This window comes from Tinamus guttatus, unplaced genomic scaffold (assembly GCF_059628265.1).
Source record: "Tinamus guttatus ecotype Peru unplaced genomic scaffold, ASM5962826v1 Tinamus_guttatus_pri_ptg000086l, whole genome shotgun sequence".
Classification (NCBI taxonomy): domain Eukaryota; kingdom Metazoa; phylum Chordata; class Aves; order Tinamiformes; family Tinamidae; genus Tinamus; species Tinamus guttatus.
The window spans coordinates 3055556-3064511 of NW_028288620.1; positions in this window are offsets into that span (position 1 = coordinate 3055556).

Genomic DNA, 8956 nt, shown 5'->3' on the forward strand with positions numbered 1-8956 from the left:
GTATGAAAGTTAAAGAGAACATCAGTTCCAAGAGCCTCTCTGGCACAAGGCTGATGCAGAACAACTGCAGGGGTAGTGCCACGTGTTTTATGAGCCCTAGGAGCCCAAACACAGGCTCCTAGGGGACCAGGGGTGAGCGAATGTGGAGGAATTATGCCAAAGCACATGGTGATAATGGTGCTGCTACAGCCCCTTTAGACTGTCTCTATCTTCAAGGAATCCTTTGATAAAGTTATACGACACAGACCAGTATGAAGCTCACTCTTCAAGGTAGAAGTGCTGGAGTGCTAGCTGGGGGACCCATGTGCTACTGTCCAAAAAAGAAAAGATTTCCTTATATCCCATTCTTCCCCCTTTAACCATGCACAAGACCATCTGAATCACAGTCTTTGGTTTTACTCTTCCATGGCTGAATCATGTTGTCCAAAAATGTTAGTATTGGAATTGGCTGACATGCTGTTGTAAGTGATTTTGTTAAGAAACCCGTCGGAAATAACTTGTATCTCCGCAGGGAGAATCTGGCCACCAGGAAGCTATTTTTTGTATGGGAGCCTGAACTTCAGTGTAGCCAAGGAGTTATATCAAATCTTGTTAAAGTATAATACAGTCCTTCTCTGGATGTTTGGTATGTATGTCCTTCTACTGTTCTCTAAATTGCACAAGGAAAGAACTAGAAACATTTTACTCATAAAACTGTAGTAAGGTCTAATATCCTCTATCAGACATTGGGCTTAATGCTCGAGCAGAATAAGTCCTGTGTCAAAGAGAAAGCAGACCTGAACAAGAACAAGGCTCTTTCTTACAAAATCACATAAGGAGTAGGTGTTAGATAGAAAGTCACCAGAATTTGAATTTCTGCTGTGAGCCCTGTCAGCTTAAGCGTTCAGTTTGGTCAATGGAGATCCAGTCAACACAGTTAGTGAAGCCTTAAGAGAATTCAGCTGATCCTAAACTAAATAAACTAAAGCAACACTCACTCTCCTAAGTAGAGGTGTGTCTAGAGGCATTTTAGAAGTTCTAGGATATCCAGGACAGCACCAAGGATGGATGGATGGAGAACCTGCAGAACATTTGTGCCTTTCAAGATCAACAAAAGGTTGCCAGAGGAAATATCCTGGGAGATCTAAATGGTCACTGGACATCTATGATCAAGCAACTGAATCCCAGATGCACTGGTTACTTAGCTGAACAGCCTGTCGTGTGTATGGACTGGACAGCTAGTGCACATATGCATTTACTCCTAAATCTGGGCATATATCAAAATCCCAAACACTGCATCAGTATCACCTGTTCCTACCTGTGGGACTGATGGCCACACACTTCGGACTGTCTGATGACAGAGGGACACTGAAAATAGAGGCCAGGATAATTTTAGAAGAAGAGTTTTTTGAACACTATACAATAATGATCACTAGAGGAGGTAAATACTGTAATCGATGATTAACTGTTAATTGGTAGTGAAATTTCATGTGTTTAAACTCATGCAGTGTTACTGGTAGCATTGTCATCATCTATTTTTCTTTTCAAGCAAAAAAGCAACCACAGGTCCCCAAATCTATGACAAGAAAACAGTGATAGTACCAATTTTCAGAAATGGGTAGGGGTTGCCAGTGAAAGTGTGATACAGATAGCAAAACAATTTGGTGATAGGATAAAGAATAACCATGGAAAGAAGATAACTTTTGGTTTATTTGCTAGGCTACCATTAAAACAGACCAACAAGCCCTACAGTAGTGCAGCACTTCTCTCATCTGCTAGTCAGGAGGAAACGCACATTTCATGCTTACATGGCTGATCCAAACCTCTGACCAAAAGAGTGATATTGATGTGCTCTGGAACAAGTTTATCTGACTCATAATCAAAAAACCATTAGCCTGACACAAGGGTCAGAGCAGGGAGGATAAAATGCCCTGATAGAGGAGGGATCTATGTAATTTCCAGAAAAGGCTTGGAAAAAGAGCGTCTGTGGCATTTCCTGTAATTGTTTTTATTGGTTTTTATTGTGTTGGACTTCAAAAGACAGCTCAGGAAAAGAAATGGCAAGGTAAAACTTTGACCCCATTGAAATCACTGGCAATTTTATTACTGACTTTAGTAGGACAAAAATTGATTTACTACAAGATTTTAAAAGTGTCTGCTTTTTCTGAACATCCAAGTGTTGTCAAGATCCAAGATACAGTGGGATTTCAGTGGGATTAGAAATCTCCCTCCAACTTTCTGTGCAATGCACAAGCCATCAAATCAAAGCTTGGGTTTAGCTCTTTCCAACTGGGCACACTTCCCTGGGGTCTCTCATGGCTCTGACTATGTTAATAGTCCTTAAGTGTCCTGACCAATCTCACCTCACCCCTCCTGCACCCACCCTTGCACCCAGGAGCCCCATTTAAGCTGGGCGCCTAGACCTTACCTGGGCTATGTTGTGGGTGTTCTTGCAACTGTCCTGTTCCTGATCTTCTGGATTATTGACTGGTTTCCTGGGTAAACCTTGGCTTTGTGTTTAGGTAACTTTTCCTCCAACCCTATTTTCCAGCCCTGTCTCCAAGATGGACATCAGACCTATGCTGTAGCCTTGTCTCTGGTCTTGTCTCCTCTTGTTTGACTGGTCTCCCTGGATGGACTTTGGATGTAAATGATCAGGTCCTAGAGGCTTGAGCTGTGGTTGGGAAGGTCACTGCCAGGGCTGTGGTCACCCACCCTCAGCTCCTGGCTCATTCTCCCTTGTTTAGCAGATCTGTTCCTGACATTCCCTGACAAAGTCCCCAGAACATGAATCATGCAATTGAAGCAGTGCTACTGAAAGTGGAAATCCCACACTGGTAAGAAATCTAACATTCAAGATGGAAAATACAGTAAAAAAAATCCTGATCTTTCTGTCTTTCATTACTGTTTAATAAACTGTCATGGACAGTGAAATTTGTATTATTGCAGACTCGAAGAGAAGATGGGAGCTATAGGCTTTTTGTACACAGGTGCTAGACTAGTGACCACCATATATTTTATACAGTGCACATGAAAAGCGTTTGGTGACAATAAATTCATTTTAAATATCAAGCCCTACAGTTGGCCACCTTTCCCTACTTGCAGCAATAAGTCTTTACATTACTTAGGTCATCATAACAACAAAGTAACTATCCCTAGCAAAATACAGAGACTTGAAGGAAAGAAATAATCTTTACAGAAAATGACTGCAGTATCAGGCAAATATGTTCTTAGTCCCTGTTTTTTTTTTTTTCTGTCTGTATTATGATTTAAAGGGATTGTAAAATCCTATGTGGATGGAAGGTTGAAAAAGGGTGGGTCAGAGAACTGATATTTGCCTACAAAGGTGCTTCATCATTCTTGTAGGCTAACAGCTACAAGTCTAGGGCAGGAGGCTCCATCTCCAGCCCTGCCATTCTTTGGGCTATATCTGCATTTAGAGGCTTGTGCTGTGTTTCTGTGTGTGTGGTAGCCTGCATCTGCCCACCATCATCCTGCACATCTATGTCTGAAGACAATTTCACTCAAAAAAGTCTCAATTTAAGGCAGCATTCAAAGGCTTTTGCTAACAGTAGGCCAATTTTTCAGAATTTCTTCAGTGCCAGCCCATAGTTCCCAAGGCTTCCTTTGCTTCCTTTATATTCATACATAGACCAGAATAAAATTTAATTTACTAGTTAAAGACTTTGTTTGGTCAGTCTCCCCAGAAGAAAATGCCTAAACCATTCATGATTCTCAACTCTGATAAACACCTCTAGGTTCTAGCTCATTTGGTGTGAATATTGGAGGGAGACCATTTAGAAGAGAACCCAAATACAGGACATCTGGGTAATCCCAGAGAGAGATCCATGGTGGTGGGGATGAAACAGATGGCTGTTTAGTTCCAGGAGTGCTTTAGAAACCTGCCATAAGACAAAGAATAATGACTGGCTGCTAACATGATGAGTGTGACCAAAGACATCGCCATGAACAAAGCAGCAGAGACTACAGTTCTCACTGACAGGCAAGAGGAGACAGGATTTTCCTAACGGAAAAAAAATGAGATAAGTACAGCAGGTATGGAGCGGAGAATGAGCGGAGTTCAGGAATAAGCCCTACTAGAAAAGGGCTTGTAGGCTTCACTTGCTGATGTCATGACTGTTACAACCGTTCTGAAACAGGCCTGGAGAACAGCCTGAAAGGGAAACAGCATTGCTTCCAATGTGGCAACAGAGGATGGAGGACACTGCTGTCTCACTAAAACAGTTATTGTTACAAAGGATGCTACAGAAAAGGTTGTTGCTTTTGTGGAAGGCAAGAGAGACATGCTTTGCATCACTTCTCCATTCACCATCACTACTACCACGTGAGCAGCGTGTGCCATAAGATGAAGTTACTCACATAACAAATGTGTCACAGCAATGGCCTATTTTCTAGGAAGGGCGTTAGTTAGCACTGCTCTACTCTATTGTTCTCTTAAATTTCTACCTCTCTAATAAAATATCAAGCATTAGATTCAAGGATGTCAGTTCAGCAACTGGAACCAAAGCATTCAAACCATTGCCTGGAAAAAAGACTTTCTCCATTTGTTGTATTTTTTGTTTTATCATGCTTGCATTGATGGTGTGGTAGGGAGTTACGCACCTAGCTCTCCTTAAAGCCGTTGGTGTGCAGGTAACAGTCCATTCTTATGGAGAGCTTAAAGGCAATATTTACAAATGACAACTGTGGGCTTATTAAAATGTAGGTCTCTGCATATGCAGTTTCCTATCATAATGTAACACTGCAACAGCATATCAAAGTCTCTGGGTTAAAAATTGCAAGAGCTATATATCATATGAAAAAGCCCACTACAGATGGCAGTTCTTCTCCAAGACTTGTTCTTCGATATCATACAGGGCTGGAAATAAGGGTCTTTTAGACCAGTCATGAGGAATTGGGGCAAACTCTTGACACAACTCGATCTTTATTTTTAATTACCCTCTAGGATCCTTCCTTCTGTGATTTTTTTTCTGAGTGGTTGCTTAAATCCACACAAGCTTGTAGCAGAAACTACCTCCTATGATAACAGGTTTGATAGCATATAAAAACACTCTCCTTTTGCTTTGAAAATGGCATTTCTGTTTTTGTTGTTGTCTCCTGCTTCTCATATCAGAAGAGATATAAAATATTCTTTGTCTTTTCCATGTCAATAGTTCCATAGAGCTGTGTTACATCACCTTTGACTCCACAATTTTTTTTCTAGTCTGAGGAAATTTCAATAATTTGTAAGAAGGTATAGCTTTGATATAAGAAGGTATAGCTTTGATCATGGTGTCTTCATTTTAATACCTTTTTGTAACCATACATTCTTTTTCAGAGATGGGGAAATAAAAACTGCAGTCAGTACTTGAGATGGGTATATTGTGGAGCTGTAGAATGACATGGAATTTCTGCAAAAAGCAGTTCCTTCACAAAGACATTGAGGAATAAAACACTATCCTGATCTAGAGTTCAAGTGCAATTCCTTTGGCTTAAAGAAAGGCCAGGTCTACAGTTCATGTACGAAGGCAGGTGATTTATGTAGTAGAATAAGGAATTTTAAGCACACTGAAGTGGCATAATTTATATCATTATCCCATTCAGTCAAACAACAACTCATCAGCTGTGATCAGATGGAAGTCAAGTATTGGGAAATATGTCATCAAAATATTCTTTTCTCGCAAAATTGTTCAGCCCTTATTTATGCATCTAATTTTTACTGCTTGTAATGCTCAAGTCTCTGAGCTCAATAGCTCCCTAGAATTTTTCTAGTTACTTGTTAGCTACACTTAAATTATTCGTGGGAGTGAGTGAGGTTAATTTAACCACAGAATATAAACAAAAGAAATGAGTGTTTCCTCCTTTCACCCTCTAGCTTGGAAAAATAATGTCAATGTCACTTCTTTTACATGTGGTAACTTTTCTGCAAATCATTATCGTTCAACCTCCTACTAGCTAAGGAAGCAAGCAAACATTTTAAGATTGATGCTAGTTAAATGAATACTCTGATTTACATTGGATAGGATGGGGAAAGGAAACATGCCATTACCTGTGTTGTAATTTTTTTGTGGATAAAAAGGTAATTCTATCTCTGGGACTGTCATCCTCCCTTCCATCTTTGCATGGAAAAAAGAAAAAAAATCCTGATAGTGAGAGGAGTAGGGAGGAGAATGGAGTGATACAAAATGTTGCCAAATATATTTAACTGTGAACTGATATTTTATTCCCTTCATTAGATTCCTATCTTTAATAATCACTTAGGCAGATAAGTCTCCAAAATGGAGAATGCTTTCTTCTCAAACTTCTGACATTATTACCATGCAAGGAAATCATGTAATGCCCTGGTGCTTCTTCAAAAGAGATTGCAAACTCCTAGCAATTCAGCAAAGAACGTGTTTCTAATGGAAACTCTCATTATCTAGGCCTTGTTTTCATTTGGAAAACAATCATCTGCATAATGAATGCTAGAACTTCTGATTAATAGTTTATGCATGAGGTAGATTAGTTGGTAGGCAACAGAGCAAGGATGACAAGGAAGGATTAGGAAAATGAAAAGCAGCCACTCACGGTTGCTTATGCAGTAAACAATGCTGCCCCTCCCAGAACAGCAACATCTGTTTCTATCATATATGTGGATATTTTGGTGGTATATCTGCTCTTTTTGTTAATATCATCTTTATGGTGTTGTTATACCAGAGGACAGGATTGCCAGAACCACTCTCTTGTCAACTATATCTCCTGGAGTAATAGACCAAGATAAAAGAAACACAAATCATGCCAAACATGTATAAACTAGACTGTAAAAACATACAGTCAAATTAAAAAGAAGCAAGGTCAGTGAATGTGGAGTCCTGACGTTGCTGGCCTAAACCAGGCTGTTCATGTGGATTTTCTGAAGTGCTATGGGGATGACTATGACTACATAACCTACTGCATATATGGTGAATTACAGTACTAGCAATTTTAGGGGGCTCCTTTTGTACGAGAACAATACTTAAGCTACCATTTTTCATAAACAGCATAAATGGGGAAAACTACATCGGGCATTCCTAAAAATATTTAGGGGTTGAAAGCCTTGTACACGCAACAGTTCTTTCTGGCAGGTGGGTCCATGTTATGTTTTTCAGTTTTACCTAGAAACACTAAGCACTGTGGCCTATTTCAGGACTTGTAGGCTTTGCCTGTCCTGCTTCGTTCTTCAGTTTCTCCCAGCTCAAAATGCAGAATCATGACTAAATCCAATGATTAATTAAATGGAGAAAAAAAATGTTTCTTATCTCATTTGCCTGACTAGTCAAGATGTTTGTGATTATATTATATTATATGTCCAGAATTATTTTTTTCAAAGATTTTTAAATGCTGCTATTCTATGATTATGTAGATTTCCCAATTATAGGTGCTGAAACAACATTCCTGGTTCAGAAGCTGCATTGCTGCATAAAAATGTAATCGCTTCACTTGTTACCAGTAACACTTGGAACCTGTCACCACCATCTAATGACTCCACCATTTAAATCTAGTGATTTAAATTTAGTTTTAAATGTTTCTATTTCTCCTGCAGAGTTTGTTGACCCTGCAGTTGACTTGGTGCCACTTCTGTTTGTCCAGATGTTGTATGCCAACTTCTGAATGTCACAGCTGACCTTTGTATCTCTTCAGATGAGCCACAAATTCAAGTATTCTTGCAAGTGGTTGTAGACCTAAGAATGGCTGACAGCATTAACCAGCATGTCCCAACACAGTATGTCTCCTCTTATCTTTACTTCCTTGTGCCCCAAATGACTTATCTGGATAGAAAGAAGAGAAATCAGAACAGTGAGGAACAAAATAGTCACAGGCACCTGTACAGCAGTGACATTCAGGTAGGCATTGGAAGAATGAGAGAGCATGTAGAGGCACAGAAAGGAAGGATAGGACCTGAGGAAAAAGGAAGCTGTGGTATAGCATTAGGGCAAAAATGGGATATCTACAAAATACCCTGGATGGGAAGGACGGGCGGAAAAGACACTGATGTGATAAAACCCATGGAGCCCTACAAAGTTCCTGGAAAAGGTGATGTAGGGCAATTGATATAAAGAAAGATGGTCTATTGGCCACAGCTCCTTATCTGGAAGAAGAGGGAAGGCTGCATTTCCTTATTTTGTTGATGGGACGGGAGAACACTGAGGCAAAAAATAGAGGCAGGAAAATAGTTTCTGTAATATAAGGCAAGGAAATCATGCAACACTGAAGCTATCTGTATTTGGATAAACTGCAGGGGTGCAGTGTAGTGGAAAGTAGTCCCTGTTGCAGGCATTGCCTCTCCCTGCACCAGTACAGCTGGACACCTCTTCCCAGGCACGAGATGGATATTATGAATATGGATATTATGACTGAGCAGAAAAAGGGGCTCTAGGCTGGGACTAATCTGCCTCTCCTTCCTCATTATCCCTTGGGTTGAATCCAAGTGGGTAGCAAATAAATCATTGCTTTTGACAATCACCTCTTTGCACTCTTTATTGACAGATAGAAGCTGGGAGTGGAAAACTAGTATTTTACTGGGAATCTGCTCCTTTCCTCCTGGTGGCTGAGCAGATTCTGAAATCGTTTCTTTCCATTCTTTCTCAAAATACCCAAGTGTAAGCAGCTATTAAGCAACAAACAAAAGGGGCCACCCATTTCACATGTGGAATTTGTTAACTGTTGACCCTCGGAAGCCCAGCCCTGCCCGCTGGGGCAAGGACAGTTAGTGTCCGTGACCAGGATGGTGATTTATTCATTTCTATTCTTTCACACACAATCCTTCATTAACAACAAAATAATTGTGTGTGTGTGTGTATTTTGCTTTTTCTTTCTGACTGAGGAAGGCCACTCCTAGCTATACCAATTATTTCTCTAGCTCCATACATGTAAATATTATTTATTTGGCTTGGAAAGCATAGAATGGAGATGGTTTTTCTGGTTTTCAACTGTTGGTAGTTTTTTTTTTTTTTTCCAA